Genomic DNA, 12,530 nt, shown 5'->3' with positions numbered 1-12,530 from the left:
GGAAAAAGAAAAAAAAATCATGCCTCTCTACTGGATGGGAACGATCACCACCGTATGACACAAAAGGATCTCAATGCACGTTATCTGCTTATAAACACCACAACATGAATTCTGTAAGTAATAATGAATAACTATCTTCCTATTTCTCAATATAATACTCAAGGGCATAATTTTAAATCACCAAGGATAATTTGAAAGCAAGAAGGTGAATTTAGGATACTTTAAAATTGACTGAATGTAAAAGTAGTAAGGTTTACGAGGTCATGGACCAATTCCCAAGGAAATCAGGGGAGTGCCCTCCATACCCAAGGACAAAAGATAAAAATCAGTTGCCTGCAAGTTTGAGCAAAGTGAACTACACATTTTTCCCCTCCTACCTCCACTTTGCTTAATGTGACAAATGTACACACAAACTTTCTACTCCTGTCACAGTGTTGTCAATGTGCCTTAGCACTAGAATTTCTTCATTATGAGAATATCAAGGTATTGTGAAGCGTGTTTGAAAAGACATGACACCTGGTATGAGAGAGGAGACAGGCATATCACATACATTGATATTTGAATGAAAATCTGTTAATGCATAAGCGGCAAATGTTTAAGTACAGGACATTTTCAATCCCAAGTACAATTGAGAATTTACAAGGCCCAAACACATGTAAGTGCAGCTGTAATTTCTTGTCACTTAATGAAATAAAGAAATCTGAAATACTGGAAAGTACTCTTTACCTTGAAAATGTTGCCTTAAAAAACAGGCATCAAAATAAATTTTTATTGTGTTTTCTAGCATTGGTAGGCATGTTCACACTAGTGCAACTCAGAAATATGCCTAGTTTGCATGCATTTCCTAAGAATTTGTATCAAAGCTTTCATAGAAATAATTTATAAAGGGCAAATATGATTTACTTAGTACACATGCACACAATGTACACCATAGCTTTCACTGCAGTAAGTGCACAAAAGAACTGTACTTGGATATTACATATTCGAGGTAGGAAAAAGGGTAGCAAAAATGCAATTCATGTAGTCTTCAGACACATGTTGTATCAGTGAATACACTGATAAACATTTAATCTTAACACAGCTAAAACAAATGACTGTTGTCTTGCTTAGTTCATAAATAATTCTTCTATTTACTTCTTACCAAGTACTTTAAGAATACAAAGCAGTTTATGAGCAAAGACATTTCCCATCCAGGGGAAGAGGCAAATGTGATACTTGACATAAATCAAATATAAGGGGACTAGAACAAGATGGAGATGGGCATTAAATGGCTTCACAAAATAAGTGACTTTAAAGGAAGAGAATAGTTGGAAACAGACTAATAGGTCAAAAAGTGTGTCAGCAAAAGGGGTTGCCAAGTTGAGAGGGGTACAGCTGGTAGGTGTGTGAAGTTGGAGGGGTCAGGGAGAGTGGTAGGAAGAGCTGGTGAAAATAAAGACCAAGGTTAAAATCTCTAAAGCACACAATGGACACAGGGAAGAGCCTCTCATTTGCGAGCAATGCTGGAGCTGCTCAGACATGGCAACACGTTTCTGCGTGGGCCATCTGCGTGGGGAGCAAGTCAAAGCCGCATCTGCAGCCAGTTTTCACCGCAGAGATTTTAGCAATGACTTGAGAGCAGGCTACATCATTTAGGAGAGGTGAAAATAGTCAAAGATAGCATTGAAGTTGTACTGGATGATGAAGGATGACTGAACCATCAGTGATTTAAGGAAACAATTTGAGAAGGAAAAAGAGGAAAGTTTCACTTTTGTATACGTGGACTACAGCTTTCAAAAGCACATAGGATTTTTGACTGTGTAGTCTCAGCTACAAAGACTATTTTAAAATGACATCTCAGTCTGCACAAGTAAATAACTGCAGGCAGAATCGTAGAAATACCTTGCTACAGTGCTGAGGTAGCGTCTGTTTCTCATTTTTAATCACGATTAATTGCATGCTTAGATGAAAACTAAGCTAGGGCTTTTGACAGTATGGCCTACGGAGCTCACTTCTTGTTTTAACTATATCCATGCAAATCTCATGGAAGTTAATGGAGCTTTTTTATGCTTATCAGCTTCTTTCCTTACTCTGTCTTGTTAGTTTAATGATCAGCTGCTTTCATCATCGTCTTCCTGTGCACTATCATTTTCTATAATCTATGACATATAGAGAAAAACAGTGCAACAGTCTGAAGAATGTCAAATCATAAGTAGTGTAGCTTATGTAACCTGATATGGAGTGTCTTCTTTTGTTGTAACTATTTTCTACTCCCATTATCTAGTTAATTGTTACTTACAGGCCACCAGAGAAGTGACTTATTTGAAGTGGGCAGCAAGACAAAAAATACTGCATTGATTTATAGTATTAAGAATTACTTTGAAGGGTATTCTGAGGACATTTAGGACTTAGTATCTCACCTCCAGTGTGCTGGGGATAAGAAAAGGGCATTTATCTGTAATGGTGAATGGGACTCTGCTGCTCCTACAGTAAGTGGCACTTTACACACTATCACAGACTCACCTCATGCTTATCTGAGAACAAGAAAAATCGTACATGTCTATATCTCTATAGCTCACTAACACTATAAACAAAGTGGCCAAAGAGAGAATCCTACAAATCAAAAGAAACACTCAGCTGTGATATTATGGGTCAAAAGCCTTCTCTTCTTCCTTAGGGACAGAGGAATGGAAGTGACTACCAATAGCTGTTTCATTCACAGGATCCTTTGAACATCCACAGCACAGACCATGATGCTTTCCAGCACCTACGACCTAATTCTCACTAGCTCATAAAAAAAAAAAATCCCCTCCCTGAGGGGAAAGATGATAAAACTTAATTTTTACTTTTGTGCATTGTTTATGGTATATGAATCCTATCAGCAGAAAGTTATACTTGATAGAAAGAGTTTCATCTTTCTGTAAGATTTTTAAACTTTTGAGGGGCATTATTAGACATCAGGTGCTATCAATAAGTCATTTTCTTCTTGGTGAGAAATTTGTTCTTTCTTATGAATGTTTTTCCTAACAGAAATTTTAAAAGACTCTGTGAAAAGCAATGTTTTTCCCTGAAGAAAATACTTTAAGGTTATTTACCTGCCTATCTCTGAATTAAATAAAAATAATAAATTTTACAGAGTTGAAATAAAAACTACTCTACTAGGCTAGGTATTTTACTTTCAACAGTCATGACAGTAACTGAAACTTTCAGTGGAAGTTGAATATATTATTTAAGTTTAGTTTGTATGATAGCATATTTTGGATCCCCTTGGCACAGAAATTAGGAAGTGTAACAATGCATCAGGCCGACAAATACAAATGAAATTAGCTCTATCTTTCTTCACTTCTGAATGCCCAAGGAGTCAGTGTGGCATGACTCAGGAGAAAGACAGATTTATAAATCAGAAAAACAGAAAGAAGCACAACAAAATAGCTTTCTCCAGCTGAAAGATAGGTTTAGTCTTTGTCTCTTGAAGATTTCACTCTCTACAAAAGCATCACACCTACACCGAACACCCACAGAAGCTCCCAAAGAACTTACCCTGCTTACGAAACTTGCATTTCGGTATAGACAAGGCGCCTCAGAATTGTACGAAGGAAGTTCAAAGTAAGGGCCCACTGATGCTGCGACAACATCCAAAGAAGCTAATCTGCCAAATGAGTGAAACTATATTCAAGCTTAAAACTATCCTAAAAACACAAAACCACCCTTCTTCAGTCATCCGGTTTGCTCAGCTGTTGGAAAGCAGAGATAAGTACAGTGCCGAAGTACTGCAGCCTTACAGGGTTGCTACATCTGAAATTAGGGAGCAGAGAGAAACTTGCTAGACAACAAACTCTTTACTTCATAGCTGCCAAAGTGGGATGACACACACACACGCAATAATTATATACTGAAATATTACTAAAGCTGAGTCGCTCATGGATGACTTAATGGCAGCAGTAGAATATCTAAAATGATCACTGTTCTGCAGTTTACATACTGTTTTCAAAAGAAAATGGTTATGCACAGGCATTTGGCTTGTAAATGACATCCCTTTATGCCATGCTTAGTTTATTATACATTATAGAACTATTCAGAAAACACAAAGCAAAAATGAGAAAACGATCATGCTAAGTGCTCCAGAAAGCAAAAATTTTTGCTATTACCTTGAAAAAGTAGAAATGGCCTTAGAAAATCTTACACTTTCACAGTGATAATGTCAGTGAAAACATGGTGGGTGTGTTTAGATCTTTCCCTATCTATAATAGTTTTTGATGAATGTGTACCCTTAGGGTCTGCGAGAATACAAACAGGTGTGTTTCGCATGAACAGTACTGGTGTTTCTTCTTGCTGTGCCAACTACAGGGAATGGCATTTTTCAGCTTTGCTAGTTTTGACCTGTCAAGCAATGGTTAATGCAGACTTCTGTTTTGGGACATGCCAGAAGAGTGACCATAAGTTCTTCTGCTCTCTTTATAGAGTCTTTCCATGATCACCAGAAATAGTATGTTTAAAACTTGTGTCTTTGCAGTGAGGCCTAAGAGATGTACTTACAGCTGCTGGTCTTTCCTTTACTTGATTAATAGATGGGAGTTTAGGGGGAACTATGCAGGCCAGCAAAACAGGAATCTTTCTCCATCTGTAGACAAGGGAAGAAAGAGTCAAGTTTGGGGGTTTTTTGGTAGGAGGTAGATAAAAAATTTGGAAATAAACATATGAAATATCTTAGGATACTAAAACCTAGACTCAGACATTTTAATCTGAAGAATATGGCTTTAAAATATATCTACAAACTGCAGGTAAACTCCTCCTGTTCATCAAGTAGATACCTTTAAAACCAGGACTGCTGGGTATTACATTTGTCTCAAATCTACTGTGTGAAATACCAGGAGCACTACACTGGTTTTGGTAATGAATCAGCTTCCTACGAGCAGCGCAGTGAAATGGGCCATGCCTAGGCCAGTTTGATTTGGCATTAGAAGACCTTTGGTTGAATGTGCTGAGCACACATCCAGCTTTGCCTGACACAAATTTATGATGATATATTCTAAACCCTGTACCAGGAAAGGTTGTTCACACCTTGGCAAATGACTGTGCCTAAGCTAGTATGCTACAATCTAGAGTCAGCTGCTTTGATGGTCTCAGCTGCTGGTCTAACTACCTGGAATAAGGACTGAATACTGGCATTTAATCTTGCCTGGGAGAACATCAGCTTAGTTCTCAACACAAACTGGGGGAGACTGTTTAATTGAAGTCACTCTGAGGATGGAAATGTGAAAATAGGCAAAGTTAGATTAAATCTGGGTGAAGGTGCATTTGAGGACTCTTGCTTTAACTCTCATAAAAACCACAGTAAAAGACTGCTTAAGAAAGTCTTTTGCTAAGGAAACAAAATGAGTCTGGCAGCAAGCAGTACTTTGAACTCAGAAAGTAGCTATATCTGAAAGCACCCAGATCTGTGTGGTTTAGCAGAACGTAGGACCTAGCAGTGTGGTCTACTTATAATGTAGTGGCAGTTATCCAAAAAGAAGAACTGGGACAAGCTACAGCAAGAGAATCAGAGGTCTGTTTCAAACCTGCCTATGAAAAGGTGTAGAAGATTGTACAAGCTGTAACAGTTCACATGCACGAGAACTACACTTCCTCCTGCCTATTCTGTGTTAACAGCTTCTTGTTCCATTATGAGGACAGCCTTGACTCGCTAAACCTAAGTGTGGCCTTTTCTGTGCAATTGTCAGATTTAGGAAACATGAACCCAGACTGTTTCTAGTTAATCTTCCTGAAAACAGATAGGAACATCACGTGCTGCACACAGTTTGTGAGTCTGAACTGAGCTATGTTTAAGGGCAGACTTAAGAGTCAGGAAATGAGAGGCAGAACTACAGTAAGTCACATCTGTGCAAACATCTTCTTATAGTTTTAATCATTAACCTGCTTAACCTTTATGTTCCCAGATCTGCTCCACCCTGAGATTTCTGACAAGGCTAGCGTTTTTCAGAAGCCATGGAGGGTTTTGCAATACGCTGTATCAGGGCTGTGCAGAACATTTTAGAGTTTTATGACAGTTACCAGCTGCTTCAGTTACTAACAGAGGTGCCATAAAGGTCAAGAACATTCATAACTAGGCATGCATCTCCTATGAAAAATTACTCAAAAACATGAGCTTTGCATAGTCTGCACAGTACGAATAAGTAGCAGAAGCCCTATTTGGCATTCATTATTTTGTTTTTATAACAAGTGCTAGACTCACTAGAAACTAAAATGAACAAGATGAAGGAAGCCCCAGATGGGAGGGATTAAGCATTTGGAGATCTGCCATCTGACATCAGCAAGTCAGAGATGCATTTTCTGTTCTGCTGATGTGTGACATGATCCCAGTCAAACTTGCATTAAAAGTTATTCAGATTTTATATTTAATTCTATGATTTTCAGTACCCTAACAGGGAGTCACTAAGTGGAAGAGCCATTGTCTAAAAAGCATTTTTAACATTAACAGGTTACAGCGAGGATAATTGTAAATTACTTATTGTCAGTGTTCCATTCCCCAAGCTCCTTAAAAATCAGCCACAGCTTAAGTATTAAAACACTGTGCAGGCCAACTACCAGCAGCAGCCCAATTCCCCTGAGCACAGTGTTTAACTGATTCACAAGAGTCTTTCATGATTTTTCACTGTGGAAAAAGTGCATTTAAATTCTCTTTGTTTCTGTGGAAAAGGATTCAGAGTCGTTGATCTGTTGTGGGAAGAATCCACAAGATATCCCATAGAGACTACGGTTTTAAAAGAATGTGTATGCATTTAATGCTAGTAGAATAGTTTATGTTGAAAAACCACATGAAGATGTACTTCTGTAAGGTATGATAAGATGGATAAGATACTATCATTTTCCCATAGTTTTAACTTTTAGCCAGATAGAAGGATGGAAGTAGGAGAGAATAGGAAACTCACAACAGTATACTCACAGTGCTACCCCAACTAGAGCCCAGAAAGAGCACTTCGCTGCCAATCTTGTGTTTTAAGAGAGTGTAAATGCTGCAGCCATTCCACAGAGGGTGACGCTGTAGCAAGGCAAAGCTCTCCTGATTTTAACTGGCTTGCTTACTAACATTGAACTCTTGATTTTAGGAGTCAGATTTTCTTGGTACATATTCGGTTCCCAGCATTGAGAGGTTTCATGTTACTGATTTCTCTTCAGTCAGTTATGATAAGCAGTTAGTTGTCTCCCTTGGAACAGATCTTTTTTATGTCCACAGAAAATACTGTATCAGAAGAAAGATATATGTTATCCCATTTTAAATCGACAGATTGACCTTGATCCTTAGCACTTGCCTTCACAGGGCATTTTACACAAACTTTATAACGGAAAAATAATGGAACAACTGTTGCTTAATAGATCAGTGTTACTGTCTCTGATTCTCCCCTACAAAAGAATGGAAGTCTGTAATCACATAGATTTCTATCTGAATTCAGAGATGCACATTGCTTTTTAAAGGTTGCTTTTCTGTTTTCACAATATTTCAAGACAAGTATCACACCAGATGAAAAATCTTCCTTTAATATGCATGTCAGCATTTCTCCACTTTAGAGATATATTTAGTCAGTTCTATAAATGATTTAGCCTTTTTTAATAATTAAACTTGAATTTTCCCCAAATCGTTCCTTGTTTTATAGATTATGTTGAAACAATATTTTCTATTTCTCACTATTTATTTAGCTATTCTTATGCTAAGGGGTGAAAAACAAGGGCCTTTGAAGATGAGCAAAAGTCTCTACTGAGTTTGTTTTTTACCGTGCTAACACTTCTGGACATGCACACTGTGCTATATCCCAAGTAACTAGTAACAAACATTTTAAGATTCAGAGACTGCAGCTTGCAGAATTAAAATAGCATACTCCTGACTGCTCTTTAAGTACATAGCTTCAGCAACATTATCTCCGATACAGTGCTCTCCTCATTCCTCCAGTCAAAATTAAACTTGTTCTAGGATCATATCCATGTGCTGCTACACACATGTATGAAGAACTTTTCACACTGCTCCAGACAACTGAATAGCACTTGCAAATATTTAAATATTATGCTCATAAACTGTGAGATAAGAGATTGTTCTGTGCTGCTGAGCAAGAGAGAAATTAATTAGCCTATAAGTGTTTGACTATCACCTAACAGGAGACAGCCTTGTGGAAAATCATTCCAGGAAAACACTGGGATATCACTTACCAGTTGGTAGGGTGCAGACTGCAGGGACAAGTCAGCCTCTTTAGCAATATTATTGGGCACATTTGCATTACATACGTGCCTGGAGATTTTATTCCCCAGCGATTCCTGCCATAAAGAACAGTCCCATTCACAAAGGACAGAGAAGAGTTACTGGAGCCTCCATCACAAGTATGTTCCCTGCAACTATGTCGCTATGCAGCTTATTCTTTTGCTCGGGTAAAAAAACCCAAAGGGAGATAAGCCTGGTGTGCTGAAGGAACAGCATTATTGTTGGTACTGTCAAAATTACCCAACAGCCAGGCACCCTAATTATTTCCTGTTTCTCCAAACTACATTTTCTGGACCCAATTCAAGCAGCTTTCTCCAGCTGCAGTGCAGATGCCCTGAAACTCCTGCCTATCACAATGGGGAACACTGCTCATGACACTCCTCAGTCTGTCTCTGCTGTTGTCTCTCTTTCTATAGCTAAGCTTGGGAACATTTATAGTTTGCATTTTAACATTTATAGTCTGCATTTGAGTAGCACCTAGCATAGCAGTGCCCTGCTGAACCATGGCTAGAGCTCACAGAGGCTACTCTAATATATACACTAAAAGAACAGAGATGAGCCTGATCCTGTGTCTCAGCTTCTACCCACTCCCCGCTTGCCAAAGAAACAAAGCAACCTCCCTTCCGCCCTTACTATACTCTTTTGCCACCTGACAGCGTGCTCACTTCCACCTGAATCTCTCTAATTTCTGCACCTGTGCCCTATGCAGGGGTGGGCTCAGTCATGAATGAGTTGAAATCAATGCAGTAAAAATCAACTTCATGTAAGTGGCATCAGTATGACCTCAGGTCATAGTTATCTCTTCTCTTGGCAAAATTACAGGGAACTACATAAGCACAAGATAATAATAAGAGATGGGAAGAATGACTCTGTCACTCTTTTCCTGTGTCTTTTCCTGTATTTGTGCTGTTAGTGTCCCCTGCCGCTCTCAAGGCAAAAAGTAACAGTGCAAACCTACAAAGACCTTTGCCAGTCCTCACTCCATCGATGTGTGGGGTGTTGGGCACTTCTTCTTGTCCCTGTCCAGTGTGCACATGCTGTCTGCTGGTGCTGCAGGTCACAGGCTATGCATGGTCAGTGGAGGAGGCTCACATGGGTATGCAACCTTTTGAGGCTTCTATTTGAGGAAAAAATAAAACCAGTTTTAAGACCATGAGATAAGCACTTTTTACTTTTATTGGGTCTCACTTCACAGTCACCCAGGAGGGTGCCATGTCTCCTGCGTGAAACAACATGTAACGCTTCATTGAGGTCTTTCAAAGCACAAACTTCGCTTGGCTGTTCTGAGCCTCACAGTCCCAGCTAGGTCAGGGTTGTTCTCCAACTATTTCAGCGTGAGTTTGTACCCTCAGTAAATCTTCAATTGTGGTGCATATTTTCTGAATTAAGCAATATGAAAATGCCTCAAGGAATACACCATGAAGAAAGCATGCCCCACCTATATGCTACATTTTTTTGCCCAAGTCTGTACTGCCACTGTTTGACTCAAGTAATCTTTGGAGGGTGATCACCAAAACTGGCAAGGAACCTTAATGTTATAATAATTTCAGGTTGAACTAATAGTTCAGTCATTTGATTTTAAGAACATCAAACCTCCCTTCTTAAAAGGAAAATATTTTTATCTGTCTCATCCATCTAAATCCGGAGAATAGTTCTTTCCCCTTCCCCCTCCAAAGATCTAGTTAGACCTGTAAAAAATACAAGGGGAACAAAAATTCACCCACTATCAGGTCTTACACTGAGAGTTAAACTTTGCATCAACTGTAGCAGCATATGAGATGCTCACTAACTATAACAAAATAAAGTCCCTGCAGGCCCCTTCCACTTTTTGTTAAGCTCTTTCTGGGAAATAAGTGAAGCAGAATTGAAGGTGAACATCTACCAGTTGAAATAAAACCTCAGATACTTTGGTTCCCCAAAATAAGAAAGCTAAAACCTGCAGGTCCCATGTTGCTGCAGTCAGGATGGCACTGGATATATTTGCTTAAGTGGGCCGAATGAATCTTCCAGTGTTTCCAAAGGCAATTCTTTGGGCACATCATATGTGCCCCACAGAAAGATCATCTTTTCAGGATACATTTTCCCTGTCTCAATTTCAACCCATTATTCTCATTAAAACTCCTTTTATTACGCAAATCATCTCCTCTCTTTGTCAATGCTTCCATTTTCTGTTATTCAGTGCTTAGCTAAGATATAACTAACTGTTTCCATTTGTCCTTGCAAATCAGTCTCTTGAGAACCCTCTACCTATTTCCAGCCCTAAACTCCACTCTTCTATATCTGGTAACGAGGGACATTGTCTTCCTTGTGTCTTCCTCTATGCCAACTGAACACTCTCAGCCTTCCCCCCCGACTAACAAAAACTGAGGACGCAATCCCTTTTCTCTAAGTGGTTCATTATCCGCATTTTGCTTTGGAATAAGAGGAACTGTCTGGGCTAAACCTACTATATCAGCTTGGAAACAAATTACTTCGACTTAGTGACATGGTTTAAAACTGCTCTTACTGGCCGAGTGAGTAGGACACTTCCTTCTGGTTCCTGTAATTGGGAGTTGCTCTCACTGGCTGTGGAGCAGCCAGCTGACATGGCAATTCCAGGTGACAGGAGTTTTCATATGAACATTTGGGTGACTAAAATGTTGATTTTAAAGGCTGATTACAACAATGACTGAGAAGTACTGTTCTGGATGATGACGAAGTCTGAAAACCTCATTGATTTTGTAAATGTTCACGTCTCCTCATGTCCACTCATTGCCTGCATATTGAAACAGGAAGTGTTACTAATAGTGATGTAGCTCTGCCACAGTATCACAAACACACCAGAAAGACAGAAGTCCAATGAGGTCATTTGGTTGATTTCCCCTCCTTCCCAGAGAAATAGGGTGCTCTCCACCATGTATTTTGAAGTGCATTGTACAGTTTAACATCTGATGCAGGAGAAATTGGGTCCATATTTTCTATGTGGAAACTATTCCAGAGTCAGAAGTAATCCCAGTCTGCACGGTGTGGGTGATGGAAAGCACTTCAGAGCCCTATAACCATATCAAGAAGGCCCAGGATGTCTATGCTGCATTTGGCAGTGTCAATTAAGACCTCTTCCTCTCAGGCCCTACTAAATCCATGCCTGTTGCCTAATGGAGGAAGAAAGACTTGTAAGAAGTATCCTTCATTGCAAGAGGATTCTCTCTCATGCACCAAAACATGCAAGCTGGTGTTAAATATCCAAGACACTGGCTGACAGTGGGTTGCTCTGAACTCCTCTGCTTATCTGGGATTTTTAATGTACATGGATTTTTTTGAGTTTGGAAGATTTACCACGACAGTTTGTTCAAAAAGACTGTACAAAATTCCTATTGATGGGGTTCGGAAAACTTCAGGCATCAGAACCTGAGTCCACTGGCTTTATCCGTTAAGACTATGGGTTTGGCAGGATCCCCTGTGTTTTGTAGCACAGCACACTTGCTGGGCACACACCTTGTGGATTTTTGAGTACTGAGGACTCCAGCAAAGATGCATGACTGAGTAATGTGCTAGTGTGATACAGATGCCACAGAAGAGTGACAGGATTAGCTGGCATTTGGCAAAGATAAACATGATTCTGCATCATTAATTTGATCAGAGGCAGCAAAGCAAGACAGCAGCATCATAGGGCTTTCCTGGGGCGAGTCAGTTATAGGGTACCCCAGAGGGACTAGGCGGCGTCCCTGCACATGGCTTGGGGGCCCTCTTGTGGGCCCTGGTATCTTCCGTGGACCCCACTAAAAACTATTAACTGTGCTGCCTGAGAAGGGATTAACATTAATGTTTAATTAGGACAAGGGCTATTCAGATTCTAATGCCAGCTGTTGTAGAAGGCACAATGAGTGCACACAAACAACACTGTGTGGCTCCAAGTTTTTCAGGTAGGATGTATATTTTTCTCAATTCAGAAATTATTGGAGTTTGAAAGACACAACAGTTCAGTTTACATGGCTGACTAGACAAGTTGCATCTCAGGTACGGCAATGCCATAAAATACTGAGATCACGTTTTTGCTTTTCCATGTGTTCATCAGCCCATTTTCAACTCCCAGTGAAGTGTAGCCCAACTCACCTTCATCCAGCTCACCTCTTCTTGCTATCTCCCATCCCACGCACATTCGCAGTCATTGATAAATACAGTCGTCACCCACAGACAGGAGGTGAGCACATCAGCACCCTTGATTTCTTTTGCTTTTGTGCCAGAGCGGTTATTTGGACCTGGTGGATATATACAGTTGTCGAACCTGATCATCTCATATTAAGCACTTAGCGTGGACACAAAT

Source organism: Ciconia boyciana, chromosome 17 (assembly GCF_034638445.1).
Source record: "Ciconia boyciana chromosome 17, ASM3463844v1, whole genome shotgun sequence".
Lineage (NCBI taxonomy): Eukaryota > Metazoa > Chordata > Aves > Ciconiiformes > Ciconiidae > Ciconia > Ciconia boyciana.
Note: the sequence above shows the minus strand (reverse complement) of the source record.